The following is a 16,351-nucleotide window of genomic DNA, read 5'->3' as shown; positions in this document are numbered from 1 at the left end:
TTTCTGGGGCAATAATGAATAAAATGAAAAATTTTGATGATGTTAAGAAAAAACTAACAGCCTTGAATATTCAATATTATCTGAGGTACCTGGCAGTATTGTGTTTTAATCATGGTGGATCCATTTGTAATTTTAACTTGGCGGAAAAGGCTAGAGATTTTCTGAACTCGCTCAAATAACTTAATTGGGCCAAGGGGGGGTTGTGGGGGGTGGGGGGGGGGAGTGGTGGGGAGCTGGGAAGAGAAAAAGATATTTGTGGACAACGGCACAGTATCTTTTTTCCTCTCTTCCTTTTGTTTTCTTTTGTGGATTTTGGTCCTATAGGCTTGGCACAGCTGTGGTGTAAAATTTTGGATTGTTTTGTATTACATCCATTTGGTAATTATCTCTTATTTCACTGTTCTTTTTTTTCTGGGTGAAGAGTGGTTACTTCTTTTGTGTAACTGGCTCAAAGGTAGAAAACAGAGGGTGGTGGTGGAGGGTTGTTTTTCAGACTGGAGGCCTGTGACCAGTGGAGTGCCACAAGAATCGGTGCTAGGTCCACTACTTTTCATAATTTATATAAATGATTTGGATGTGAGCATACGAGCTATAGTTAGTAAGTTTGCAGATGATACCTAAATTGGAGGTGTAGTGGACAGTGAAGAAGGTTACCTCAGATTACAATGGGATCTTGATCAGATGGGCCAATGGGCTGAGAAGTGGCAGATGGAGTTTAATTCAGATAAATGTGAGGTGCTGTATTTTGGGAAAGCAAATTTTAGCAGAACTTATGCACTTAATGGTAAGGTCCTGGGGAGTGTTGCTGAACAAAGAGATCTTGGAGTGCAGGTTCATAGCTCCTTGAAAGTGGAGTTGCAGATTGATAGGATAGTGAAGAAGGTGTTTGGTATACTTTCCTATATTGGTCAGAGTATTGAGTACAGGAGTTTGGAGGTCATGTTGTGGCTGTACAGAACATTGGTTAGGCCACTTTTGGAATATTGTGTGCAATTCTGGTCTCCTTCCTATCGGAAAGATGTTGTGAAACTTGAAAGGGTTCAGAAATGATTTCCAAGGATGTTGCCAGGGTTGCAGGATTTGAACGATAGGGCGAGGCTGAACAGACTGGGGCTGTTTTCCCTGGAGCGTCAGAGGCTGAGAGGTGACCTTATAGAGGTTTACAAAATCATGAATGGCATGGATAGGATAAATAGACAAAGTCTTTTCCCTGGGGTGGGGGAGTCCAGATCTAGAGGGTATAGGTTTAGGGTGAAAGGGGAAGGATATAAAAGAGATCTAAGAGACAACATTTTCACACAGAGCGTGGTGCGTGTATGGAATGAGCTGCCACAGGAAATGGTGGAAGCTCGTATAATTGCAACATTTAGAAGGCATTTGGATGGGTACATGAATAGGAAGGGTTTGGAGGGATTTGGGCCAGGTGCTGGTAGGTGGGACTAGATTGGGTTGGGATATCGGTCGGCATGGATGGGTTGGACTGAAGGATCTATTTCTGCGCTGTACATCTCTATGACTCTATGTATGGAATTGAGATATGGAGGGGGAGGGAAGGGCGTCCATTGTTAACTTCCATGATTATACAATGTTTTTTTTTCTCTCTGTGCATTGCCTAGGTTTGGTATGCAGCCTTAGCTGGAAGGAACTAAGATGGCTGTAAGGTTTGGAGTGAATGCCCCCTATGGGTGAGGAGGAAGATCTCTTGTGGTTTATACTTTGAGTGTAGTGGTTAGTTTTTTTTAGTTTTGTTAGTGTTTGTAGGGATAGTTTTTAAATTTTATAAAGTCTTGTATTTTTTTTCTACTCGCTGTACATTGATTGGGCTTCTTCCTCGTTGGGGAGCACGGGCTACAGTGGGCGATCATGGCTAGTGATCTGTTCAGATACTGCACCTGGAGTATAAAAGGGAGCCATTCCCCATTAAAAGAAAAAAGGCGATGTCAAACCTTAAGAAGGAAATGGTTGACATCGCTTTGCTGCAAGAGACACACTTAACTGATAGGGAACATTTGAAGTTACAGCGGGGGAATGTATAGGATATTGTTCTCCTCCTTCAACTCTAAATGTAGAGGATTAGTCATACTGGTACAAAGGAACCTTCCATTTCAGATGACAGCCCAAATCAAGGATGAGCACGGACAGTTCATCATTCTTAATACTCTGATACACAGAGAAGAGTATGGCATCCTCACCGTTTATTGTCCCCCGGTGCACCCTCTCAAAGTTTTAGTTGACACAATCTCTAAATTAATGGGTCTTGAGATGCACTGTACAATTATAGGGGGAGACTTTAATTGTCTCATGGACCCTGGGGTGGATAGGATGCCAAAGGATCTGTCAGGTGCACCCCTACAATCTAGACTGCTAGTGGATTTGTGAAAGGAGTTGGGGTTAATGGATTTATGGAGTTGTCTCCACCCCAATGGGAGGGTCTTTTCCTTTTACTCCAACCTACACAAATCCTACACGAGAATTGATATGTTCTTTACTCCATCAATTTTTTTGGACTCAATGTTGGCCTGCAGGATTGGGAACATAACTATTTCAGACCATGCGGCAATGTACTTGGATGTCAAGATTAAGGATAGTGGGACAGACACACAGCACTGGTGCATGGATCCATTTCTGCTGAGGGATAGCAACTTTGTAGAGTACCACACAAGAGTGTTCAGGGCTTTCTGGGGCATCAGTTGGAGCACGGCCAATAATCCATCGGTGCTTTGGGAGACCACCAAGGCGTATTTAAGGGGTCTGATTATCTCATATTCAACAACTAGAAAGATACAGAGAGGGGAGCAGCAGCGGTTGCTTAAGTCCTGGCTGAAGGCAGCTGAGTTGGCATATTATAACAGGCCATCTGTGGTGAAATTACAGTGAGTCACGGCTCTCCGGGCTGCACTGGATTCAGTGTTCATGCAGACGGTGAAGAGAGGGGTCTCCTTTGCAAAGCAAAGGTTGTTCAAATATGGGGATAAGCAGGTTAGATACCTGGCTTATCTGGTTAGGAAGAAAAGTGCTCCGCAGTCTATTATATCTATTAGGGAGCGAGCTGGTGCCATCACCCGTGAGTTGAAAAAGATTAATGCTAGATTTTGAAAATTCTAGGCAAAGTTATATTGGTCGGAGAGCTGCGAGGATGGAGTAGCAAGAATGGAATCGTGTTTTGAAAACCTGTTACTCCCTGGTACAAATGAAGAGCAGGCCTCCCTTTTAAGTGCACCCCAGATGATATAAGAAATGCAGGAGGCAGTACGGCAGCTCCAAAGTGGCAAAGCACCTGGGCCATATGGGTTCCCGGGTGAGTCTTACAAGGCGTTTATACACATGTTGGCTGAGCCACACCTGGGGATGTATAGTCACTCGTATAGCAAGGACTGCCTTCCACTCTCCCTTAGGGAAGCCAATATCTCCCTCATCTTAAAGAAAGGGAAAGACCCTGAGGATTGTGCCTTGTACAGACCTATCTTGTTATTGAATGTAGACTTCAAGATTTTATCAAAGGTCCTGGCCCTGAGGCTGGAAAGGGTACTGCCCTGTTGTCATATGTAGGTGACTGGGTGCATAGGGACTCAAGGTCGATATGGCTTGATGTCGAGGCCTCGCAGACAAGGAGTCCCCTCATTAATTTATTGTTTATAATCAAGATGAGGTCCACAGCTGAGCATTGTGAGGGCCCAATTATCTTAATTATGGTGAAAGCATGGAGAATAATGTGGCAGAGTAAGGGCAACTTACTTAAGACCTTGCCTTCATCCCATTACTGGGAATCCCAGGATTTAGGTTGGGGTCAATAGATTCCGGCTTCAAAGCACAGGAGGGTAAGGGAATCTTATATTTGGGAGATTTATTTGAGGGAGAAGTCTTGATGTCTTTTAACCAGTTAAGTCAGAAAAACAGGATACCTATTAGGGACCTCTTCTGATATTTTTAGGTTAGGGATTATATACAGAAGAAAACCATGCTCTTGGCTCAGCCCTACAAGTCAGACATAGAGAGAAGAGTGCTCTGGTTGGGGGATGGGAGGGGGTGGCGCTCTCTCAGTCAGTACCATACGCCATTTACAGAGAGGAACCACCTTGGGAGATATGGAGAGACTCCATGGAATTTGGAATCAGGAACTAGGAGAAAAAATCTAATTGGAAACATGGAAGAATATATGGAGAATGTGAAGAAAATGTCAATATGCAATAAAGCACAAGCTATGCAATTGAAGAGTCTTCACAGGGCTCATATGGCACCAGAGAGGTTAGCAAAGTTTAAGAAAGGATCCTCTGCAGAATGTCCCAAATGTAAAGTTAGCACAGGCGCCCTTATACATTGCTTTTGGTCCTGCCACAAGATTCATGGACACTGGGGTGCCATAGTGAATGAGCTGGGGAGGATCCTGGGAATTGAAGTTAACCTGGACCCAGTAGCCCTTCTTTTGGGATTGCTGAACCTGCCCTCTCTACGTGAACATGGTTATTTAACATTCTTACGTACTGTGCTAGGAAGAACATTCTAATATCAGAAAAAAAACACAGGTCTTATGGGGTGGTGTATACTTATGATGGAGCATGTCGCCCAAGACTATCTTACAAATATAGTGCGCCATAGCACAGAGCAATTTTACAAGACATGGCAGCCCTTTCTAAATTACACAGATACAGATCTATCAGCGATACTGATTAGGGCCTTTATACAGCAGTGAGGACCAGGTTTGGAGGTTCAGGGACCCGAGGGAGGGGAGGCTTAGTAAATATGTGTATAACAACTGTTGCTCCCATGGACAGGAGCTTCAGTGGATGTGCAGCGAGTGGAGTAATGAATCTAATTTCATTTCATTTTATTTAATTTGTTCTTAATTTAACTTGAGTTAAGTATGAGACAATGGTACCCTGTAGACTAGTGGATAGTTTATTGTTAATACTATGGTAATATAATAATGTTGTATTATCTCTATTCTTCTGTATCTTTGCATTTTTATAATTTTTTTGTAAAAAGAGTAAAAATGTCTTTCAATAAAAATATAAATGTTTAAAAATACACTCAATACTTGGCCTTCTGTAACAATGGGTTCCACAGATTCACCCGCTGACTAAAGAAATTCCTCTCCTTCTCAGTTCGGAAGTGTTGTCCCTTCACTCTGAGGCTGTGTCCTTGGGTTCTGGTCTCCCTTACTAGTGGAAACACCTTCTCCATATCCACTTTATACAGGCCTCTTTGTATTCTGTAAATTTCTATCAGATCCCCTCTTAGCTTTCTAAACTTGGTTGAATACAAACCCAGAGTCCTCATCTGGCAAGTCCTTTGTCCCAGGGTACATTCTTGTAAAATTCCTCCAGACTCCCTCAAAGGCTAGCACATCCTTCCTTAGATATACGGGCAAAACTGCTCACAACATTCCAAATGCAGACTGAGTAGGGCCTTAAACAACCACAGAGTACATCCATGCTTTTGTATTCTAGCCATCTTGAAATGGATGTCAATATTTCATTTGCCTTCCTAACTGCCAGCTGAATCTACATGTTAATCTTAAGAGAATCCTGAACTGGGACACCTATGTCCTTTTGTGCTTTAGATTTCCCAAGCCTTCCCACATTTAAAAATTGGTCTATGCCTCTATTTTTCCTATCGAAGTGCATAACCTCGCATTTTCCCACATTATATTCCATTTGCTACTTCTTTGCCCATGTTCTTAGCTTGACCAAATTAGCCACCCAACCTCCTCAACACTATGTGTCCCTCCACCTGTATTTGTGTCTCCTGCAGGCTGAGCAATAATGCCCTCAGTTCCTTTATCCAGACCAGTAGACAGAGAAGGAGGAGGAGTAAGTGGAACAAATTGTAAGGGTGCTCAGAGCCAAAAAAGGAAGAGGTCACTAAAGGTGGTGAAGGGAAAATAGTACTTCCAATTTGGCTGAAGGGAGGACCTTGACCTTCCATTTGCTTCACTTTTCAATAAACCACTTTGCTTTTTGCAAGTATTTCCATCCTGGACCTGCTACTCAGTTCCAACAAGTCTAGGATAAGCTAGAGGAACAACACCTCATTTTCACTTGGGCACCTTACAATCTCTAGGACTCAATATTGAATTCTAAAACTTCAGAACATGACTATTGTATTCTTTACTTTTTTTAAATCCTCCAATCCCAGGATGGAGGATGTTCTCAAAATTCTTACCAGTTGTGCAGGTCTTCAAATTTTACACATATCTGGTGACCTCTGACACCTGAAGTCAATGCCTGATTGACATATTGATACTGATCACTTTGTGCAAAACTTTGGAATGGTCACATGCACACTGCTTAGGGAGAATGTTGCTCCACACCCACCCCTCACAAGGGTTCATGACTCATTTGTGTTTTGCTAACTTTGCTCTCAACACAACAGACTCGTTTTTCTCCTTTTTACATTTTAATTTACACCCTTTTTTACATCCCTTTCCTCCCTTCATTGGTCTGGAAAAAGGAACTGAGTGCATTGTTGCTCAATTTGCAGATAGCACAAATATGGTGGAGGGAAGGCTGGGAAGCTGACTTGGGCAAGCTTGGAGAGTGAGCAAAGAAGGAGCAGACAGAATACAATTTGGGAAAGTGTTATTGGCTCTAAGCGTTCTTATAATTTATTCCACTTGCCCCTCTTCTGTCAACAATATAAAAAAAATCCCAACTTCTTTCAGTTCCAAAGAAGAGTGATCTAAGACTCAACATTAATTGGTTCCCTCTTCACAGATGCTGCTAGATCACGGAGTTTCTCTAGCACTTTCTAGTTTTATTTCAGAGTCCAAATATCCACAGTATTTGTAAGTTTTTTTTCATTCTCCCAACTGACGCGGCAAGGTTCACTGCTTCCCTCCTATGTATAGTAGATGTATGTGTATGGAAATATATTGTCATGGTGGGGTCTATGAGGGGTCATTTGAATTATTTTAGGGAGCTTACTTTAGCCTGGGGTGCATTAGGAAGATCATTTGAAATGATCTCTCCAAAGGTTTCCTTATACAGACTAGAGCACATGACACTCTTAATCTGCTGTAAACCACAACCTTTTAATAACCTGGCATGAATCCACAAAAACTGTGGACATGTATAGAGTCTTAGAGTCATAGAGATGTACAGCACAGAAACAGATCCTTTGGTCCAACTCATCCGTGCCAACCAGATATCCTAACCTAATCTAGTCCCATTTGCCAGCACTTGGCCCATATCCTTCCAAAACCCTTCCTATTCATATACCCATCTAGATGCCTCTTAAATGTTGCAATTGTACCAGACTCCACAACTTCCTCTGACAGCTCATTCTATACAAACACCACCTTCTGCGTGAAAAAGTTGCCCTTCAGGTCTCTTTTAAATTTTTCCCCTCTCACCCAAAACCTATGCCCTCTAGTTCTGGACTCCCCCACCCAGGGGAAAATACCTTGTCTATTTACCCAATTCTTGCCCCTCATGATTTTATAAACCTCTATAAGCTCCCCCCACCCCCACCCGCACCACCCCCCCCTCCACCCCCCCACCCCACCCCCCCACCCCAGCCTCAGATGCTCCAGGGAAAACAGCCCCAGCCCATTTAGTCTATCCCCATAGGCTCAAATCCTGCAACTCTGGCAACATCCTTGTAAATCTTTTCTGAACCCTTTTATGTTTCACAACATCCTTCTGTTTGGAAGGAGACCAGAATTGCACCCAATATTCCACAAGTGGCCTAACCAATATTCTGAAAGAACCTGTACTAAAAGGCACTCTGGCTATAACACTGAAGAGTGATCTATAGTTTGGCACCCATGCCTACATTTCCCACTGTTAAAAACAGAAAAGGTAGACAGGGCTATTTTCAGCCATTTTCTCCGTTCCCCAATCTTTTGTTCATTGTATCTTCATGGGGAGATGGTGGCACAATTGTAATATCAGTAGACTTGTGCTTCAAAGTCCATCACTAATGTCCTGGAGACATGGGTTTGAATCCCATCAAAGCAAATGGTTTAATTTGAATTCCAGAAAAATCTAGGATTAACAGCTGGCATAATCAAAACTGCCATTGGCTGTTGTAAAACCCTTGCAATTTACTAATGTCCTTGAGAGAAGTAAGTTTGCCATCCTTGCCTGTTTTGGCCGATATGTAACTTCAGAGCTTCAAGAATGTCATTGACTAATAAATGTGAGATGGTCTATCAAGCCATTCAGTTCAATGACAACAAGGTATGTGTGATTATTGTTGGTTCACATACCATGGCTGAATAAATAAAATGTGACAATATTAAATAAACATTTCCAGAAATAGAAGTCAGAAGAAATATTCCTGTATTTACAATATTGACTGTCCAATGGCATTTAGTTCCTACCATTTTAAGAATAAATCTTCAAAGATTAATTTCATCTTAACTAACAAATAGTTTTAAAATGTTAGTTTTGTGCTTACAGTTGAAAAGAAACATCTGTAATCTGTTTTGTTTACAAAGATTACTTCTTTTACCAGTTTAACATTTCTGCTTCCTCTGACAATTATAATTATGCCATGTTTCAGCCAGATTATAATAGTCAATGCTGTCACAACCAGGCACCAGCTGAGTATTGTCCTGTGTAACTGTGAATTAGCCTCCACGGGCAATTCAGCTTCTCTGAGCAATTAAACTACAATAGGCGCTAATACTGTGCTGTCTGGCTTGCCACAATCGTGTGAAGCCTACCTCTGCTGTTATGAAAAAAAAATTTAGTATGAAATAAAAATGATTTCTTTTCCATTTTTAATGACAAAACTATGAAATAAGAGATTTAATTTTTAAAACCACGAGCAAATAAACAACATTCCCCCTACTTCTACTTCTTCTGTGTGGACTGCTAAGCAGTGTGTGCTGTGGTGACTTCTGGAATTGGAAATTTCTTTACATCTCACTTTTAAATTTGTGTCCCCTTATCCTAAAGCCCTATTGAGATTTCCCCAATAGTCAAAATATCTTGTCAACATCTACTCTGTCAAGCCCCCTCAGAATCTTGTATATTCAATAAGCTCACCCTTGCCTCTTCTAAATGTTGAGACCAAAGGCCTAATTTGCTTAACTATTCTTTTAAATTAATCCCTTCATCTCAAGTATTAGCCTAGTGAATCTGTTTTAAACTGCTTCCAAAACCAGTGTATCTTTTTTAAATATAGGGACCAAAACTGAATACAGTACTCCAAGTGCAGCCTCACCGACATCCTGCGCAGCTGTAACGAGACTGTTATTTTTAAATTCTAATCTGAAGCAATAAAAGCCAAAATTCCATTTGTCTTCTTAAATGCATTTCCTGCACAAGAATGTTTTTTTGGAATCCTTCTTCATTGATAATAGCCTGCCTTTCGACTTTTCCTGCCAAAGTGAATGGCTTCATAACTTTTGATATTAGACTCCATCTGCCAAATGTTTGCTGACTCATTCAATCTATCTATCCTATTGCAGGCTCTTATGTCCTTCCTGCAACATACATTCCCACTTATTTTTAATATCATAAGCAATTTTGGATAGATTATACTATGACCCATCATTCATGTTATTAATAATGACAGCACATAATTGAGTCCTGAGGTCTGATCCTAGTGGCACTTTCATTAGTTATGTCCTTTCAACCTGAAAAAGACCATTAATTCTGACTCTCTGTCTTCTGTATGTTAACCAACCCTTAGTTCAAGCCAATACATTATTCCTAAAATTGTGAGCTGTTTTGCTGTGCAAGAACTTTTTATATGGCACCTCACCGAATAGGTTCTGGAAATCTAAATACACAGCACTTACAGTTTCCCTTTTACTACCCTGCTTGTTAGATCCTCGAAATCATCTCGCAAATTTGTCATATATGATTGCCCTTTCACAAAACCAGTTGATTCTGTTTAATTGCATTTTAAAAAAAAATAACATGCTATTTCATCTTTACTAATGCATCTTAGCATTTTTCCAGATGGTGAGCTAATTGACCAATGGTCTCTTGCTTTCTAACTGCCTTCCTATCAGAAAATGAGCATCATATTTGCAGTGTTTCATTCGATTGGATCCTGCTCAGAATCCAGTGGGTTCTCAAATATTTTGACCAATGCTTTCACTATTTCTGCAGTTACTTCCTTTAAAGCACTTAGATGCAAGTGATCAGGTCCTGGCAACTTGTCTGTCTTTAGTCGAATCAATCTGTCAAATATTTTCCTCCTCATGATAGAGACTGTTACAAAATCTTTCTTCCCATTAGCACCATGAGTATCTAATATCTTTTGAAGGTTAATAATGTCCTCCTCCATGGAGACTGATGCAAAACATTTGGTTAAATTATTTACCATTTCTCTATTCCCCATTATTGATTGCCCTAATTGAAGCTGCCAAGCGTTCCACACTTAGTTTAGCTAATCTCTTTCTTTTTATATACTCATAGAGCTCCTACAATTTGCTTTTATATTTCTTGTCAAGTTAATTTCATTATAAACTTGCACTCTTTTTATTGGCTTTTTAGTCATCTGCTGCTGGTTCCTAAGAAATTCCAATCATCTTGCTTACCATTAGTTTCTGTCACTTTCTCTGCCTTAGGTGTTGATTGAATGTTGTTCTTGACTGGCTTTGTTAACCATGGGTTCATCCTTCTCCTCAACCTCTTTTTGACTGGCATAATTTTTATTGTGTTTTATGAAAAGTCTGTTTTAATGCCACTGCTCACCTACTGAGCTACCCCTTAGTCTATTTTTCCAGTCACTTTTGACAACTGTTTCTTCATAACTGTGTAGTTGTTTGAGACCTGAGTTGCGCTTCTGCAAACTGAATTTGAAATTCTACCATGCTATGATTGCCACACCCCAGAGATTCATAACTACAGATCTCTTATTAACCGTCCTGCACAAGTTCTAAAGTAACCTGTTCCTGGGTAGATTCATCAATATACTGCTCGAAAAACAATCCAGAATGCTCTACAATTTTGTCTTCCATGTTACTCTTGCTTCTCTGATTTGTCCAGTTAATAGGCAAATAAAAGTAACCCATGACAACTATAATTCCTTTCTTACACATTTCTATTATTTCCAAATGTACACTTTGTCCTACAGTGAGGCAACCTTTTGATGCCTATAGATCACTCACTCATTTGATTTATTTTCCTTGCTATTCCTTAATTCCACCCAAACTGGATCTGCATCATGATCTGTTGCTCCTATATCAGTATTCATCAACATATTGATCACTTCCTTTATTAACAAGCCTCCCAATCTCTTTTCTCTTCTGCCTAATTTTCCAGAATGTCAAATACCTTAGAATATTGAGATTCCAGTCTTGGTCACCCTGCATCACACCTTCATAATAGTTATCAATTCATATCATTTTATTTCTATTTGCGTCATCAAATCTTCTATGTTGTTGCAAAAGTTGTGTATATTCCTATAACTAGCCATAAACTTTGACTTTTTACTATTATTACTTACTCTGATTCTAACTTCTGCTTCACTCTTGCATACATTTTCACCCTCTTCCTCTCACATTTTAATTATTGTTCACATTTTTACTACTCTGCGCCTCCACTCTCTTTCACCTCTTCATGATTTTAAAATATCCCTTCGCTTGAACCCTTCTCCCTCTAGTAATCAGTATAAAGCTTTACCTACAATTCTAATTTTATAATTTGCCTGAATAGTAGTCCCAGCATTGTTCATATGAAGCTGGCCCTAACGGAATTGTTCTGTCTTTCACCAATACCCATGTCAGTACCAATAAGACAGAATCCCTTTCCCACCTATCATTGAGTCACGCATCTCAAAAATTACTGCCTTTGTGCTTTTGCCTCTTAATTTAGCCCCTAATTGCTCATTATCATTCAGCAGAAGCTCTTTCCTAGTCCTTTCCATGCTGTAGGCATCTATGTGGCTCACAACAACTGAATCCTTCCCCTTCCTCTCCATGCACCTCTCCAGCACAGAAGAGATGTCCCAAGCTTTGATGCTAGGTAGGCAACACAGCCTTTGGGATTGTGTCATTGCTGCAAAAACAGTATCTACTGCCCTAACTATGCTATCACTAAATACCATCGATTTCTCTTTTCTTCCCCCCAGTTGAATAGTACTCCAGACAAGGGTGCTGTTGTCAGTTCATTCATAAACCCTGCAAGCTCCATTTTGCCAGAGTGGCGAGGAGAGAAGGAGGAGTGAAGCAAAGGCTGCCGGGAAGGATAAGTTTTCCCACATAAAAGGGACTTACCTCAGAGGTCAGGCCTCCATTTTGCCAGAGCGGCAAGGAGAGAAGGAGGAGTGAAGCGAGGGCTGCCGTGATGGTAAGGGCTTAATTTATATTTGGGCAGTGGCTAAACCTGAGATGCTACACGTGTAGTATCTCCCTCTTGCCCCCCTTCTCTAACCGGAAGAAAAAAACCCTGTAAGGTAAAGCTTTTATTTCTTATCTTTCTTTTTCATTTACTTAAGTGCATTGCTTGGGTTTAGTTAGTTCATATAAAGCTAAGCTTACAATGGCAGGGGGCCTCAGACCCGTGGCATGTGACCATGTGACTCTTGCTTGATGTGGGAGCATAGGAACGTGTCTGACATTCCTGACTCTTACACTTACAAGAAATGTGTCCAGCTGCAGCTGTTGTTTGACCACATGACGGCTCTGGAGCTGCGGATGGACTCACTGTGGAGCATCTGTGATGCTGAGCAGGTCGTGGATACCACGTTTAGTGAACTGGTCACACCTCAGGTTAGGATTTCTGAGGGAGACAGTGAATGGGTGACCAAAAAATAGAAAAAGAGTAGGAAGGCAGTGCAGGTGTCCCCTACGGTCATCTCCCTCCAAAACAGGTATACCATTTTGGATACTGTTGGGGGAGATGGTTCACCGGGGGAGGGCAGCAATTGTCAAGATCATGGCACCATGGCGGGCACTGCTGTTCAGAAGGGCAGGAAAAAGACTCGTAGGGCCATAGTCAGAGGATTCTATTGTGAGGGGAGTAGGTAGGCGGTTCTGTGGCCGAAAATGGGACTCCCAGATGGTATGTTGCCTCCCAGGTGCTCAGGTCAGGGATGTCACCGATCGGCTGCAGAGCATTCTAAAAGGGGAGGGTGAACAGCCAGTTGTCTTGGTGCATATAGGCACCAACGATATCAGTAGAAAGCGATATGAGGTCCTGAAAGAAGAATTCAGGGAGCTAGGAGAGAAGTTAAAGGACCTCAAAGGTAGTGATCTCGGGATTACCACCAGTGCAACGTGCTAGCCAGCGTAGAAATGAAAAAATAGGCAGGATGAACACTTGGCTTGAGAGATGGTGTAGGAGGGAGGGGTTCAGATTTGTTGGACATTGGGACCGGTTCTGGGGAAGGTGGGACTATTACAAAAGGGACAGTCTACATTTGAACCAGACCAGAACCAATGTCCTTGGGGGAGTTTTTTCTACTGCAGTTGGAGAGGTTTTAAACTAATGTGGCAGGGGACTGGGAACCAGAAGAGAAAACAAGTAGGCAGCGAGGTGGAGACTGGACACTATAAGAATTATGAAGGTAGCATTAATAAAGGGAAGAATAGGAAGCGAGCAGTTGAGCGCAAAACAACTGGTGGCCTGAAATGCATCTACTTTAATGCAAGGAGTATAGTGTGTAAGGCAGATGAACTTAGGGCTTGGATTGGTGCCTGGGAGTATGACATTATTGCCATCACAGAGACTTGGTTGAAGGAAGGACATGATGATTGGCAACTGAATGTTCCAGATTAAAGACGCTTCAGACAGGACAGGGAGGGAAGTAAAAGAGGAGGTGGAGTTGCATTGCTGGTCAGGGACGATATCACGGCTGTGCTAAAGGAGGACACTATGGCGGTCTTGGGTAGTGAGGCATTATGGGTGGAGCTGAGAAATAAGAAGGGTGCAGTTATATTGTTGGGGTTGTATTACAGACCTCCCAACAGTGAGCGTGAGGTAGAAGAACAAATAGGGAAACAGAGTATGAATAGATGTAGAGGCAATAGGGTAGTGGTGATGGGAGATTTTAATTTTCCCAACATTGACTGGGATACACTTAGCGTCAGAGGTCTGGATGTAGTAGAATTTATACAAAGCGTCCAGTAGAGTTTTCTAGAGCAGTATGTCAATAGTCCGATGAGGGAAGGCACCATATTGGACCTGGTACTGGGGAACAAGCCAGGACAAGTGGTAGAAGTTCCGGTGGGGGACTTCTTTGGGAACAGTGACCACAATTCTGTAAGCTTTAGAATACTCGTAGATAAAGAAGAGAATGGTCCTAAGGGAAGAGTACTAAACTGGGATAAGGCCAATTATATCAAAATTAAGCAGGAGATGGGAAATGTGGATTGGACACAGCTATTTGAAGGGAAGTCAACATTTGAGATGTGGGAGGCTTTCAAAGATAGGTTAACAGTAGTGCAGGATAGGCATGTCCCGTTGAAGGAAAAGGATAGGAAGGGCAAGATTCGTGAACCATGGATGACAGGAGAAATTGTACAACTAGCCAAGAGGAAAAGGGAAGCGTACATAAGGTCTAGGCAGCTAAGAACAGGACGGGCCCTGGAGGAATATTAGAAGAGTAAGACAAGTCTTAAACAAGGAATCAGGTGGGCGAAAAGAGGTCATGAAATAGCTTCAGCAAGCAGAATTAAGGAAAATCCCAAAGCATTTTATTCTTATATAAGAAGCAAGCGAGTAACTAGAGAAAGGATTGGTCCACTAAAAGATAATGAAGGAAGGCTGTGTGCTGAACCTAAGGGAATGGTGAGATTCTGAATGATTACTTTGCATCAGTGTTCACTGAGGAGAGGAACATGATGCATCTTGAGATTAGAGATAGAAGTTTGATTAGTCTGGATCACATTGGCATAAGTAGGGAAGATGTGTTGGGTATGCTAGAGCTAATTAAGGTGGACAAATCCCGAGGACCGGATGGGATCTATCCCAGGTTGCTGAGGGAGGCGAGAGAGGAAATAGCTGGGGCCCTGACAGATATCTTTGTGGCATCCTTAAATACAGGTGAGGTGCCGGAGGACTGGAGGGTTGCTCATGTTGTCCCCTGTACAAGAAGGGTAGTAGGGATATTCCAGGTAACTACAGACCAGTGAGCCTGACGTCAGTGGTGGGGAAGTTGCTAGAGAGGGTACTGAGAGATAGGGTCTACGTATACTTAGAAAGGAATGAGCTTATCAGTGATAGGCAACATGGTTTTATGTGGGGGAGATCATGCCTTACCAACTTAATAGAGTTCTTCGAGGAAGTGACCAAGTTGTTAGATGAAGGAAGGGCTGTTGATGTCATATACATGGACTTTAGTAAGGTGTTTGATAAGGTTCCCCATTGTAGACTAATGGAGAAAGTGAAGTCACATGGTGTGCAGGGTGTTCTAGCTAGGTGGATAAAGAACTGGTTAAGCAACAGTTCAGAGAGTATGAGTTGAAGGAATTTCTCAAAATGGAGAAAGGTGATCAGTAGTGTTCCACAGGGGTCAGTATTGGGGCCACTGTTATTTGTCATATACATAAATGATCTAGAAGAGGGCACTGTTGGTATGATCAGCAAGTTTGCAGATGACACAAAGATTGGTGGAGTAGCAGAAAGCACAAGGGACTGTCAGAGAATACAGGAGGATATAGATAGACTGGAGAATTGGGCGGAAAAGTGGCAGATGGCTTTCAATCCAGACAAATGTGAGGTGATGCATTTAGGCAAGTCTAATTCTAGTGCGAATTATACAATGAATGGAAGAACCTTGGGAAAGGTTCATGGGCAGAGACATCTGGGTGTGCAGGTCCATTGTACCCTGAAGGTTGCTGCACAGGTTGATAGAGTGGTCAAGAAGGCATATAGTATGATTGCCTTCATTAGACGGGGTATTGAGTATAAGAGCTGGCAAGTCATGTTAAAATTGTACAAGACATTGGTTCAGCTGCATTTAGAATACTGTGTACAGTTCTGGGCGCCACATTACCAAAAGGATGTGGACGCTTTGGAGAGGGTGCAGAGAAGGTTTACGAGGATGTTGCCTGGTATCAAAGGTGCTAGCTACAAAGAGAGATTGAGTAGATTAGGTTTTTTTCACTAGAAAAAAGGAGATTGAGGGGGGACCTGATTGAGGTTTACAAAATCATGAAGGATATAGACAGAGTCGATAGAGATAAGCTTTTTCCCAGGGTGAGGGATTCAATAACGAGAGGTCATGCTTTCAAAGTGAGAGGTGAAAAGTTTAAGGGGGATACAAGCAGTAAGTACTTCACACATAGGGTGGTGGGCATCTGGAACGCGTTGCCAGCAGAGGTGGTAGGGGCAGGCTCAGTAGATTCATTTAAGATGCGTCTGGACAGATGCATGAATAGGTGGGGAGCAGAGGGATACAAATGCTTAGGAATGACCGACAGATTTAGACAGTACTTTTGGATCGG

This window comes from Chiloscyllium punctatum, chromosome 25 (genome assembly GCF_047496795.1).
Source record: "Chiloscyllium punctatum isolate Juve2018m chromosome 25, sChiPun1.3, whole genome shotgun sequence".
NCBI lineage: Eukaryota > Metazoa > Chordata > Chondrichthyes > Orectolobiformes > Hemiscylliidae > Chiloscyllium > Chiloscyllium punctatum.
The sequence above is the reverse complement of the archived record's forward strand: the minus strand, read 5'-3'. Positions refer to the sequence as shown.